The sequence below is a fragment of the Miscanthus floridulus genome, chromosome 3 (genome assembly GCF_019320115.1).
Source record: "Miscanthus floridulus cultivar M001 chromosome 3, ASM1932011v1, whole genome shotgun sequence".
Taxonomy (NCBI): Eukaryota; Viridiplantae; Streptophyta; class Magnoliopsida; order Poales; family Poaceae; genus Miscanthus; species Miscanthus floridulus.
The window spans coordinates 26607624-26621822 of NC_089582.1; the positions used below are offsets into that span (position 1 = coordinate 26607624).

The 14199-nt window shown below is 47.3% G+C and overlaps 1 long non-coding RNA gene across 1 annotated transcript; it reads right to left on the minus strand.

The window, feature by feature from the left end:
- Positions 1 to 9276: 9276 nt before the first annotated feature.
- LOC136545281 (uncharacterized) lies at positions 9277 to 11710 on the minus strand. The gene is made up of 3 exons (XR_010780972.1): positions 10433 to 11710; positions 9937 to 10047; positions 9277 to 9870 (listed from the first exon to the last, which is right to left on the minus strand). It is a non-coding gene; the product is annotated as an uncharacterized lncRNA (long non-coding RNA).
- Between the last annotated feature and the right edge of the window lie 2489 nt (positions 11711 to 14199).

A 14199-nucleotide genomic window follows, 5' to 3' on the forward strand; every position in this document is an offset into this window, starting at 1 on the left:
CGGAGGTTTCCGGAATCGGAACGGAAACGGGGAAGGTGTTTTTCCGCCCGTATTTTCAAAATTCTGAATTTGGCCGGAATTTTACCGGATTTCATCCAAGCCCATCAACCATAATAGCTCGTCCCGAAGGCCCAAGCCCAACAGCCCATCTAAACAAACTCCATCTGATCTCTCTCTTGGAGAGAGCCGAGGAAGAGGCACGTGGGAGAAGGGTGAGGGAGGTGGAGCCAGCAGCCAGCACAGGTGGAGACTGGAGAGGATATGTGTGTGTGTGGGGGGGGGGGGGGGGGTTGCGCTTTTTTGCACGTTGAGCTTGTTTCTTTTTCCATTTTATTTTTCTTTTTTAGAAAACACTCAGCATGTATACAATTAAATGTAGATATATGCATATCAATAGTGATACATTTATATATACATGTCGACATGGAAATGTGGTCTTTTTTCAAATTATTAGGGTCATGAAGAACTTTATTATGTGATGTACTGTATTCATGTCGTCTCCTTTTTAATTTGTTAGTTGTGTGATCTGAACTAAGTGTGTGGACCTAGTTTTGTGAATTGTGAGTATAAAGATGTGCGGTATTCCAGCTTAAGTTACCGGCTCCCGACCGTTTCCATTGAATTTCCGACCGTATTGGTTCGTTTCCGTACACCCCGCATATTCCGATTTCGTTTCCGAACTCGACCCCGTTTCCACCAAAAAATATAGAAACGGAAGTAGAAATGGCGGTTTTCCGTCCGTTTCCATCCGTTTTCATCCCTATCTACCAAGTCCAGGTCTGAAATGGTTTCATTAAACATGTTCATCTTTGATAAATCCCCACCTGGTTTATTTCTATTCGTAGGCTGTCTATTCAGGTTGAAATCTCCACCAAGTATCTAGTCATCAAAGTCACTGGTATCAAGATTCATAAGCCAGGTGACAAATCCCAATTTTTGGGCTGAGTGTGATGGGCCATATATGTTGGTGACATGAAAACTCTTGTTATCAAGCCTGCAAGTTAGTTTCACAGTGATAGCATAAGAATTGTACTGAATCACTGAACCATCAAAAATACTACTATTCCAAGCAGTTAAGAGGCCACCAGAAGCACCATTAGGCGGGGAGAAAGCAAACTGATCAATATTTCTGGAACAGAATTTCTTGATGTAGAAAATGTCAAAGCTCTCCTTTTTAATTTCCCGTAGACAAAGAACCTGACAGGCACTTTCTGAAATTTTATCTTTGATAGCATCCCATTTCTCCTGGAAATTAATCCCTCTAATGTTCCAAAAAATAATTTTATTGTATCTTGTGTTATTCATAGAGGCAAATGATAGTGCAGCAGTGCTGTTTGAACATACAAATGTCAAACTAGGAATGGAACCAAAAACTGGTGAGAGTACCATCATTCAGCAAAGTCATGATAGCAGATTTATCAACGCTAAGACAGGATAAGTAGAACCATAAAAAAGAGGGATTAAAATCACAACAGTAGGAATAGTGAATCAGAGAGATAAACATAAGCTGATAAACATAAAGATAGACTTTAAGAACATTGTGCACAGCTTGACTTCCAGGGGTGGTGCAAAGACACCAGATTTGTCAGTACAACATCTTATTCATCCAGTGCACAGACCAACTAACATGAAAGTAAAGCATGAGTTCAAACGACAAAAGGTGCACTCTTCTTAGTGCACAAGGGGGTACATCATGACAAAGCTTATTCATCTAGATTATCCTTTTCTAACAGAGCAGCAGAAGCAGCCTCAGGCTGGATCTGGAGGAAACTGGTTGCTATCTCTTCCATGATCTCCTTGGCGAGGTGCGGTACAGCTCCAGTCTTGGAAGGTCCAGGGATGATGGCTAAGGGCATGGGTTCAGCAACTTCCTCTTCAACAGTAGCTTGCTCCGTAGCTTGCTTGTTCTTCCTTGCACTCTCAGCATCTTTGAATCCATCTAGCTTCTTGGAAATCCTCCTGCTGCGCCTCAGAAAACTGTCATCCAGCTTCTCCTTTACCTTCATGGTTCTCTTCCTGCGTGGAGTCTGGAAAACAGCAGGAGCCTCTTCTAGGACTTCAATGTCCACGTCATCCTCTTCAGCATCAAGGTAATCTAGGGCAATCTTCTCAAGGGAAGCCCCAACACCAATCTAAGGATAGAGGAGGAAGGCCAAATGGATGAGAATGTGAGAGTCATTGAAGTAAGATGGAATTAAAGTGCCATGATCAATATCCAAATGGTTAAGAGAGTACAGGAAGCTAGAAGCAGGACTGACAGTAATGAAGTTCATTACCTTTTGTAGGATAGAAGGCACCACTGTGATGAGTGGGTCAGAGGGGATGCTTGGGCCATAGATCACTGATTTGATGGTTGGTGCTGTCTTCTGCACTTCTCTAGCTGCCGAGGCCCCTTCTGCCGGGTTCTAGATGTTTGCAAGCTGATCTAAAGCTGTCTGACCCAGACCCTTCTGAACTTCAGTGGGATTGGTTTCATCATGGCCTTCATCAACAAATTCCATGTCTAAATCACGGGGAGCAACATGTTCTTGCCAGCGACTTGGACCCCCTTCATCTAAATTTATGGCAGAGCCTGCATTGGAACCATCTGGAGTGGCAATAGTTGGGGCAGGAGGAGCTGTACCCATCCAGCGAGGAGGCTGGGGAGGGAAGGGATGCAGAGGACCAATAGTAACAAATGCTTCTTCATCATGCGGCTCGGAGATCTTCTTCTTCAGGATGAAGCAAGGAACTGTGTAGGATCTTCCTTTCTTTGGGACTCCAGCATTCACTTACATAGAGTCTGGAATTTTAGCATCGTCGTTGAGATAGACCTTGACAACAACTCTTGCTAAGCTTTCAGCTTCATGCCAATGAACCATAATACCAAAACTCGAGACTGCTTTAGCTATAATCGAAGCATAGCGCAGATCTTCTGCAAACCCTACAAGCATGACCCAAGCCTCCCGTTCCAAGTCAAATGTACGAGCATTATTAGCCTCATGATGTTTAACCACTGTCATTGAGTAATCCCCTAGACTGAAGACAGGACCAAGAAAACGCTCTCTTTCTAAAGCAGAACTGAATCGAACATAAGCAGTGCCAAGAGGGCAAGGTTGGATATCAGAAACATGAACCTGATGGATATCTTGGAAGAAGGATCGAAGAGCTAAAGCCACACTTGCGAAATCACCCGGGTGGACTTGCGGTTCCAGCTTCACGATCGCAAGATCCTCGAGTGTGTAGCAGCCCGTCATGAAAACCTCGTGGCGCAGAGGCGGGTGAGGCACCGGCGCTTCAAGCTCAAAGCCCTTGGGGACGTGCGGCACTGGGTCGACCGCCCAGTTTGCAATGGCCGTCGAGTACTTGGGGTTTTTTTACTGTTGGAGAGGGGGGAACAGTGTGGACGGAAGCGCCGAGGGCAGGGGAGGGAGAAGGGTATATAGGTGTCGTCGCGTGTGACCCTTTGCCTTCCAGATGGGAAATAGGCCGATATTGGCGTTGATTACGGGCCTCGTAAAGGCAGGACGAGGATACATGTCCATAATTGAAACAAGATTTGCATCTTACCAATCCTCTGCAATCTTTCCTCAAATGGCAGTGGCCCAAACACTTGAAGCAAAAATGGGCCTTCAGAGGTGAACTAGGAGCTGGGCCCAAGGGAGCCGATTTCATCGGAGGCCACAGAGAATTCAAATTTGGATGAGGATTGGGCTTTGGCGTGGATTTCGCATGAGATGGTGCCTCCGTAACTTCCTGAAAATTCGCTATGGAAGAAAGCTTAGAAATCCAGCGTGAAACCCGCCTAGACTTCCTCTCCACAGGGGTTTTGAAATTTGAATTTGAGGGCTGAGAATGATTCTGATGAACAGAAGAAGAGCCCGAGAAATTCAAGTGATAATTTGCAGGGTAGTTTAAGCGGACAAAAACCGATTTCTTTGGAACAGAGGAGGATTGAACAACTTCAGCATAGCTCTTTTTCTTGGATTTAGATCCAACTAAGGTCCACTCGGCCTCTTGCTCTGCTGACCAAAGATCAAATTCTTTGCGACAGTTAGGACCCCTCCACTCCAGAGAAAGAAGAAAATGGCAAAAGTTTTGCAACTATAGCTTTTCAGTTTATTAATCATGAACCCCACGTTTTTGCAAGAGACCGAAAAGCTATACATCCAACCAGAGGGGTGAATGACATTGTAATCCTTAGCATTACCGCCCATACATGCTTGCAAGAGGAGCCCAACAAAATCCTCATTCAGTCTAATGGCGGAGCGGCCAAAACTTGCAACGAGATGTAAAGCCGAAGAAGAGAAGGGGACGGTAGGACTCACTGAACAACCGAAGCGTTGGAGAACCAGAGCACCAAACTTGATCCCCGGATCAAAGCACACATCCGAGAGCCCCGCCATGGTGGAAGGCTCGGATCAGAGGAGGGAGTCGCCATTGCCGGTGGGGAGTGAGCTTGGGGAGGGTGGGAGCGCGCAGGGAGGGGAGGGGGGGGGGGGGGGGGGGGGGGGAGAGCGACGCCATTCTCTCAACACCGTTGAGAAGTTTCCTCGTCACTCTCTTATTGTTTCATTAGTACTAACATCGAAACTTTTATCTATATCTGTATCTAGTCTCACCGTGCTCTAATTTTTTACATGTTCTAGATCTACGACCTATACTAAAGAGCCAAAATTTCAGCCCCTTTTTTTGGTCCGCTTCCTCTAACTACACGATAGTGTAGTTTCTTTCGTCCGGACTTATATAACTTGTGCTCATGTGAATTAGAACAACGCACGTCTAGCGCGATATAGAGTCCGATTCCAAGATGTATTGGGTTGTGTATCTGATCCGGACTCATGAGTCGTGCTTATACAAGTTAGAATAACTCACGTCTAAAGATGATTAAGTTGAGTGTGAGCCAATGGCGTTAGCCTAACTTGGTCCGGGTAATTGGAGGGCCACCAGAGGCCAGATCCGGCTGTAGCCAGTGGCTAGCTGGCGCGGCTGGGGGTAGCCCTAGGAAAGCTAGCGCTGGCCAGGTGCAATTGCAACCCTCACCCCCACCCTAAATGGTGTGGCCACATCTAGCGAGTTAGTAGCTGGCGGTAGGTTGACGGTGGCCGTGCTTGACCTGAATTGATATAAGGGGCTAGGACAAAGAAAATACACACGTGACAAAAAAACAGAGAGAGAAGGAAACAACTTGCTATTGAATGTGGAAAGTTAGGTGGAGAAGAATTTTAGCAACTTCTTATTTGTAACTCGGTGAGTGTGAAATCTGTCTTTGCCCATGCCACAGGCAACGCAATAAATTGTTCTCCTGTTGCAAGGCACGGACATGTTTGCTAGTATTTAATAGGGACAATTGTCTGTTGGACATCCAAGGTGATGGTCCTTTGCTAGCGGACACCCACTTTTGAGCATTTTGCCAGAAGACAGTCTGGTTCGGTGAAATTAGGCCACAGGACACCGCGGACCGGTTGCAGCCGGTTGAGGAGGGAGAACAACGGTGAAATAACATTCTTGCCCACCATGAGGCTGACATGCGGGCCTGGTCAGCTGGTGGGCTAACCAGCACTGTGCCCATGCACCCACGCACCAATCGGTGGACTAGTGCTCTCTGTCTCTGGGGTCTACGTGGACTGAAGCCACCGAAGAAAGGGAAGAGAGAGTGGAGTCCATGACAGGTGAACCTATGGGCGAGGTGGCTTGCTCCTATTGGTTGCCTCGACGTGGCCATGTGCCCAGGCGGATGGCCTTCGATGCCGCAGCCTCGGTCTTCCTGTCCGTCCTCCCCATTCGCCTGGTCACGAGAGAGACAGAGGTAGAGCGGAGCAGAGGGGCGCTAGGCGGCGACGGGATTTGGCCCCGGCGGCGCGGCTTGCGGCGAGGCAAGGCGACGCGAGAAGAGCAAGGGCGGAGCGGCCTGGCGGCGGAGAGCTTCGAGCTTCGGCAACCATGGCCTCAGCTCAAGGTGCTCTGGCGGAGGCGGGGCACGGCGCTCCCATGCTTGGCCTCAGCAGCGACCATGACCGGCCTTTTATAGCCGGAGAAGGCCGGCGCTCCCGTGCTCCTCGTGCCTGGGCACGACAGTGGCGACGCGGGAGCCTACGGGGCGGACGCGGCGCGGGCGTGTGCGTGCTCTGCTGCGGCCTGGGCCAAGCCGAGGAGGCACTTGGGCTGGGCCTAATGGTGGAGAGGGAGGTGTACACCTCACGCCCCGGAGCACGTCCATGCACCGCCGCACGCAGTCCATGTCCCCGCTCCGCAGCGCATCGCCGCGGCTCAAGCTGATCAATGCGCTCGTCCCGGCGCCAGATCTCGGCCCTGGCCCCGCCGCCGCCGCGACCAGGGGGACGCACGGGGAGGCCGCGCCGCCGATCACCGCCTCGTCCCGTTCGTCCTCGTCCTCCTCCATGTCGTCGTCCTCCTCGTCGGCCGCATCGTCGTCGGCGCGCGGATCCCGGCGGTGGGTGTTCATCAGGGTCAGGGACATGCTCCTCCACCACAGGGGCAAGAATGTCATTTCACCGTTGTTCTCTCTCCTCAACCGGTCCGCGGTATCCTGTGGCATAATTTCACCGAACCAGAGTGTCTTATGATAAAATACTCCAAAATTGGTGTCCGCCAGCAAAGGACCATCACTTTGGATGTCCAACAGACAATTCTCCCTATTCAATATTATGCAATCGTGCCCATGATTTCATACTATCGTTGGATACATCTTAGAGTCACAATCTGTATTGTCATTGGACACGCGTTGTTCTAACTCATATGAGTATGAGTCATGAGTATAGGTCACATGGAGGACAGAGAATGATCTGTAGAGTCATTGGACATGAGTCTGAATAACGGACGAGACAAAGAGAAGCGTGTGGCAAATAAAAAAGGACAGATAGAGGATAGATATACACATAGATTATATCGGATAATAAGCTTTTCAAGATTCCAGTTCATGGCTTGATTAGTTATACCATTGGCCTATCTAGGCTCTAATAAAAGTAAATTTTATTCCTAATCAAATTACATCAACGATTTAATAGTCAAAATATTAAAGATTTAAGGGTTCAGAGACTCATAATATTACGTTTATAATTTATTTTTATTAGAATAAAATCAGCAGATCTCTACTACTAAAATATTCATAACTATTCCGTCCATAGGTGCGACACCAAAGCCCTCCGCGAAATAGAAGGAAGGTAACCACCGCGAAATAGAAGGAAGACAGTCACCGTCGTCGGACGCCCGCTAATCTCTCCGTCACTCCATCACGCGCACGTACAGACCCACGCCCACGTACAGACCCGGGCTCCAAACGTAAAAAAGGAAATCAAATCAGAAAAAGAAAACCGCGCTCCAAACGAAATCCGATACGTGCACCAGACCACGTGCAAAAAGATGACGTTCACTAATTAATTCCAGTATGTTTTTGCAAAAAAAAATAATTCCAGAATATATGTGATAACTTTAGAGGTGAAAGTGATGCTGAAAATTTTCTGCTCCCCTCCTATCTGAATCCGAATTTTGAAGACATAGACAATTCTTTTAATATACATACGGATACGAATAATCTGAATTAGGTTATGTGTGGATGCGGGATAGGATATGCAGCTGGCAAAATTAAGTGGATACGGATTATCCGAAGTTTTGAATATGATATCCAAAAATTTCTCCTCCTAAACTAAAACCTAGAGGAATTCAGATTTGAAAAACACTTGGCGTCGAAGTGTTTGACTCCATCACCCCATTAGCGATTTTTTGTAAAAAACCATATTAAGTGTTAATTGTGTCGTTGGCCACTTGGCCGGCGTGACAAAAATTCTTGGCCTCGTGCAACGCACGGGCATATCTATATCTATATAACTAAAAAATAGTGTTATCACCATTGTCGCCACACCCCGCTCGACCCACTTGCACCGATGACATCACCCGCTCGATCCGGATTTATTAATTTCTAAAAACAATGAAATCCATCGTAATAAGCTTGGGCAAAAATTTATGCTGCCGTGCAACACACGGGCATGATTCTAGTATACTTAGAAAAAGTATTGAACGGGCACACAATAAACGGATTGTGAAAAGAAAAGAAAGAAAAAAAAAGTACCACACGCAGTAAACGGACTGGAGATACTCCTACAGAAAAGGAGGAGAAACAAACGGGAAAAACGGAAAATTTATTACAAAAAAAACGTGATAAAAAACTTTTCCAGAAAACAAATGGAGGACCGAAACCCAAAAAGAAAAAAAAAAGCCAAACAGGCACGCGAAAGAAGCATAACGGACGGGTGGCGGAAGGCAGGTGAACAAAGACAAGCGGGTGAAATTCCACTCGTGATTAGGCTGGATAAAAATTTTATGACAAAAATTTTGGTTCTTTAGTAATACTAGCAAAAGTGCCGGTGCGTTGCAGCGGGTCTATAAAAGATGATTTCACAACAATAAATTTCTCAGTGAAACAAAACAAACATAGAAAATGTCATGCTGACATATTTTAATTTGTTCAAATGTATGTAAGTTGAATTTATGTCAACACCATGGTTCTTGACCCTGTGACAATTTCTTTCTTCAAAACATGATCTATTTGCATCTTTGTCTAAGCTCTGTCTGTCTCCCCGTCACCTCGCAGCCATCTACTGATTGATCTGCATACCTCCTACTCCTAGTCTCGTACCCCCGAGTACCTTGAGCATCTTTGTCTTAGCTCTTGGTCCTCACTCTCACAACTAAACTACACATTAATTTTGATATTGACATGTAGGGCTGATGTTATGAAATTTCTTCGGGTGAGTCCAATAGATATGTTTCCTCACAAAGTCTGACAAAAGTTATACTGAAACAGAGAGATGGTTGTTCAGACTATTTAATTTCCATATGAAACTTACCTGAAATGAACTCTGAATAGACTTAAATTGTAACTGAGAGATAATGGTTCAGATTATATTTCACTTAAACAACAATTGTCTTAGATTATATTTGACTAAAACAACAAATGGCTCAGACAACATGACATTTTGTATTTTTGTCTCGCTGAATAATTTATGTATGGAACATCTATTTTGGAGGCTATTGCAACGGCTGGGCATAAACCTAGTTGAGTGTGAATGTTGCAACCTAGGGGAATTAAGGATGTCACACTATCTACTATGGGTTCAGATTTACAAACCCACATTCTTCTAGGACATCTAAAATCTAAGACTACAAAGAAAATAAATCTGCAAACTAAACATCCAAAATACCAGACTAAAATTCTAAATGAAACTGAAAAAAACTGCAAATAATTTCACATAACAGTTGCTTTGCTCAAACAATGAATTTATCTTATTTTTCAGTGTAGAAATTCTATACATGATTCTCCATAGCCAGACCAAAATTTAAATTAAGTCTTCCTATGTTGTGGTATAAAAGAAGATATTGTCATGATAAAGGTACCTGGCAAATACAAGCATCATTCTTGTTTGATAATGATAATAAGTCCATCTATCATCATTCTTGTTTTTTTACATCTTGTCACTGCTGCCATAATGTGAAGTCACAAAAACTTAACATGTGCTTAGTCATGGTGTTGCTGGGCATGAACTTGACGACGTCCTGGCATGGCAACTATACCCAATCAGATAGGTTCACCATCCTCTGCCGCTGCAATCCCTCCACACCCTTTACCTCCTACCACTTAACCGAAACACTTGATTGATTCACATATCCTCTAATAAGCCCAAGAACTGCTTTGGCACTTGCAGAACTCTTGAAAAATTAATTCACCGATACATAACTTGCTAACTTTGAAGCAGCATGCTAGTGCAACAAAAGCACTCTAGTAATATCTAGTATTCTACCCATGCGGCCGCGGCCACGGCCACAAACCATTATTTTGGCTAAATCCATGTGCTGATTGTTGCATCTGTAGGTCTACAAGAACACATAATTTAGTAGGCTGAGACCACAGCACAGGCTGAAAACTGTTTAGGAAATTACCAATAGCACGAATAAGCTAGGGCGACCATCACGATGTCTTCTTCTCCCACTGGCAGCTTCCACCAATGGCTGACTAACTGGTCACCATCATGTATCTATCCCAAACCGTGCCTGCAGATACAAACTATTAAGTAAATTATTTGCGTCCACTGTGAATAGCATGTGTTCTCGATAGATTCTGAAATATGACCACATTGCACTGTGAAAATCTAAGAATTAATTTACACATCATTCAGGAGCATATAGATGTATTTTGTGCTAAAGTAGATTAACTTGGAGCCTTGAGTACTTAGCGGAGTGCGTCTAGATGAGATCTACACTCCGGAATAACGTGGAAAAAGATTCAGGAGTGAAGCTTGTAACCATGTCACTGGCTTGCTGTCGCCATTGAACAGTTCTACCGTGCTGGGACAGGGATAATATGTTGAGACCACCAGATAACTGGAATCGATCAGAAAGTGTATGTACTGAACACTGGCATTAGAATTCCACCCACCTATATATGCACGAAATAACCGTTTGCGCGGTGACAGGCATAGTTGAACTGCACCAGATAGCCTTCCTGTGCTTGAAGCCTAGGCAAGGTACAAAATCCAGGCAAAAGAAATTGAACTAACATTATCAAATGAAATAGTTTTGTTTATGATTGCAAGGCTAATAGTCAACTGCATACAAGGGCATAAAGTACTGATAAGCGATCCTGGATCTCAACATTTGCAATGGAATAGTAAAAACAACAAAATGTAGAACCACTGCACATAACAAAATTAATTTGGCACATTAGTAAGCATGAGAATAGGAATTGCTAAAACCAAACTGCATAAGAGTGAGTAGCTAGTGACGGCTATTAGGGATATGTGCATTCTGAAATCACAAAATCAAATCAATTCCTGTACGCAATTAGAAAAATCAGTGCTATTCAACATCCTGTACGCAAGCATGTGTGTCTTGTACCCACTGTTGACAAGCAACAGAGACCCATCAACAACGACAACAACTCAGCGCTACACTCCCAACGCCGTGCACCAGTAAGCTGTCTGATTTCTGGTCGGCCGCCCTCTGTGGCAGGCCACGACAATGGTGTCCAGCATGCCTCGGCACTCACGGTGGAGACTGTCGGCGCAACGACTTCTGTTGGAGGTAGAATACTACCTTGCGATGTGGACTCTATGAAGGAAACCCAACCTAGTTTCAGCCTCTCCCTATCCTTTCCCCGCACCTTCGCCGCCACCGACCCGATTTGGCGCGGACGAAACTTGGATCTCGATAGGCGCCCCCTGCTTCCCCGATTCGGCGCGGGCGAGACTTGATCTCGGCGGAGGTTGATTGGGTGAGAGTTTATATGGGCTGTTATTAAAGACGGCAATAAACCCAATCCTCTTCTATCCCCCGCCACCAAAAACGGGAGGAGTTTGTGTCGAACGTACAAGCGACTTTTCTGATCCGAGTTGGGGTCTTGGCTTTCGATTCGATTCGATTTGATTAGGATTCCGACTTGCTTTGCCGATGAAGCTTCCGGCGAGATCGCGACTTCACCTTCCGCGCCACCCGTACGCCGCCCCTCTCCCGCGTCGGCCGGCCGCGCGTCCACAGGGGTGCTCAGGTGCCTGGCCTCGCGTAGCCCATCCGCCGGGCTTCATGCCGCCGTCCGCCTCTAATGTCATCTCCCTCTGCTCCAACCAGAGGCGGCGGCCGCTCCTCTCCCGCGCCGGCCGGCCGTGCGTTGCTAGGGGTGCGGAATCCAGCGGCGGCGTTTTTTGGGGGAGGACGTAGCGGTGGTCGTGTGCGTTATGGATACCGAGACGGGAGACACGAGCGGAAGAGTGCGAGCAGGGCGAGTGAGCGGCCTTGTAGTTGGGCCAGATTAAATGGGCCAGACGATTGAATGGGCTGGACGAAAAAAAAAACCAGAAATTTTGTCTTTTTATTATTAGGGATGTATATAGATATATTATTAGGTTGGTCTCACAATCGAACTGCATATCATGGCCTACACAAGGGCTGCTTAAAAGGTCGAAAACTAATCGGAAACTACCGTATCTAACTTCCATCTTACATCCACACAAGTAGTTAAAAGAGGTGGACGAAAAAAATGGACGGAGAGAATCCGAAATCACGTGGAATCATGGAAAATAGTTTCATTGGAAAAAATGAGAACCAAAAAAGAATCAAAACCACCGTGGATTAGTGGATTGCAGGTCGAAAACTAATCGGACACAACTGTATTCTACTTCCATCTTACATCCACACAAGTAATTAGGGAGAGGTGGACAAAAAAAACTGATGAAGAGAAATTTTTGCTATTTAATATTAGGAACTAAAATTGTCCGCCCTCTTCACCTTTGCTGATGGAATCCTTCCCGGCTGCGGGTACTGCTTTATCCGCCCGTTCGGCTGGGGTTGGCTGGCCAAACCCCTCATATAGGCACTATTCATATAAACAAGCCAGCAGTACTTCTCTTTCACATAAACGAACCAGTAATAATATAAACCAGCCAATCGAACAGACTGTCTGCTACTGCTGTCTTTTCGTCAGGAATTTCATTTCTCTTTGCCGGTCTTAGAGGCCTCCTGTGCAGCTTCTTGACTATAAAAATCAGAGCTACGACTGTTATTTCGATTTCTCTGCTCTAGATCTGCCTGCCTATCTGTACAGGATTGTGCGTACGGTGCATCTCCTAGATTCCAGTGTCGGTGTTTTTTTTTTTTTTGACCGGGGTCCTCAACCAACGAGTGAATTTGAGCTGCGTGCCCCTTATCCCAGATGGTGATGCAAAGAGACACAAGGTTTATACTGGTTTAGGCAATGGGTGCCCTACGTCCAGTCTGAGGGAGCGATCTTTTATTCCTTGCACCGAAGTGCTTGTAGTAGTGGTTTACAAGCAGGGTGAGAGAGAGATAGTCCCAGGTCTCCGCGTGGAGCGGTCGTGAGTTATTTGAGATGTGGATCTCTGGGAACGAGGAAGAGCGCGTGTACAGAGTGTCGAGCGTGTGTTCGTATATCTCGTCTACTCCCTATCCGTCTGTTTGTTCGTGTGTCCCTGTCTAGAAATGGCACCGGTCACTCCCTTTTATAGTCGAAGGGGGGACCGGGGTGGTACATGTGTTCGCTACGCAACGTCTTGTAGGCGGAGATGGCGCGTCCGAGCCCTGTAGCTATCTACTGTGGCGGTATGGTCGATGGAGCGGCCCTGTCCTTGATGTGCTGGAGCAACGCGCCGGTCACACCCGATCCTGTGCGACGTGGGAGCTCCAGTGATAGCTTGACGCAGGGCATTGCGGGCGACGCGCCGGTCGTTGTGCGTTGACGATATAAAGAGCCGAGGCTCAGTTGGTGCCGAGGCCGAGCCATCGGGGGGGGGGGGGGCTCGGCTGGCGCGAATCCCGAGGCTGCCGAGACCCTGAAACGGATTGCCGAGGCTTGGAGGGAGCAGTTGGTCCTATGCACTGATTCTGAGGCTACAGTGATCCGGACGTGACTCCCCACACCGCGTCGTTCTCGGAGCAGGAGTTGGTAGCACAGTGCGGTACGGGCGCCAGTTACTGGCACAGTGCTGAGCACAGTGACCGGTACCCCCTGCCTAGTCTTGTCTCCCGTCTTGTCAGCCACTCTGCTGTATTGCGCCGACGTGCGGCTGGCGTTTGCGGTAGTGGTTGGATGCGTGACGTTTTGTCAGAGGAGCTGGTCAAGGCGGAGGCGACGAGGTTGTTGCCGAGCCGGCCTCGCGCGAGGCGGAGAATCGGCGCTTTGTCCGAGGCCTTTTGGGCGGGGTCTCAGGCGAATCGGAGAACTGGTAACTCGTCCGAGGTCTTGCGGGGCTGGGCCTCGGGCAAATCGGAGAACTGGTATCTCGTCCGAGGCCTTGCGGGGCCGGGCCTCGGACGAGGGGGCCTCGGCGGAGCAGAGAGTTGGTCTTTCATCCGAGGCCTTTGCGGCGCGGGCCTCGGGCGAATCGGAAACTTGGCCGAGGCCTCGTGGTTGTCCCTTGGCTTTGATATTTGTAAGGTCTAAGCAATTTTTCGGTTCTTGCTTAGGGTATCCCATTTTATGGTATCCGACAGTAGCCCCCGAGCCTTGGGGGGAGTGTGAGCACTCTCCCTGAGGTTTTTGACGAAACTTGGCTTGCAGAAGCTCCCGTCGGGATTTGTTTTTTGTGCTCGAGGCTTCGGTGGGTGCGCGCGAGCGCACCCGCCGGGTGTAGCCTCCGAGGCCCTAGAGGAGTGGATTCACTCCTCCAGGGGCTTTTTCTCTGTTGAGTGAGG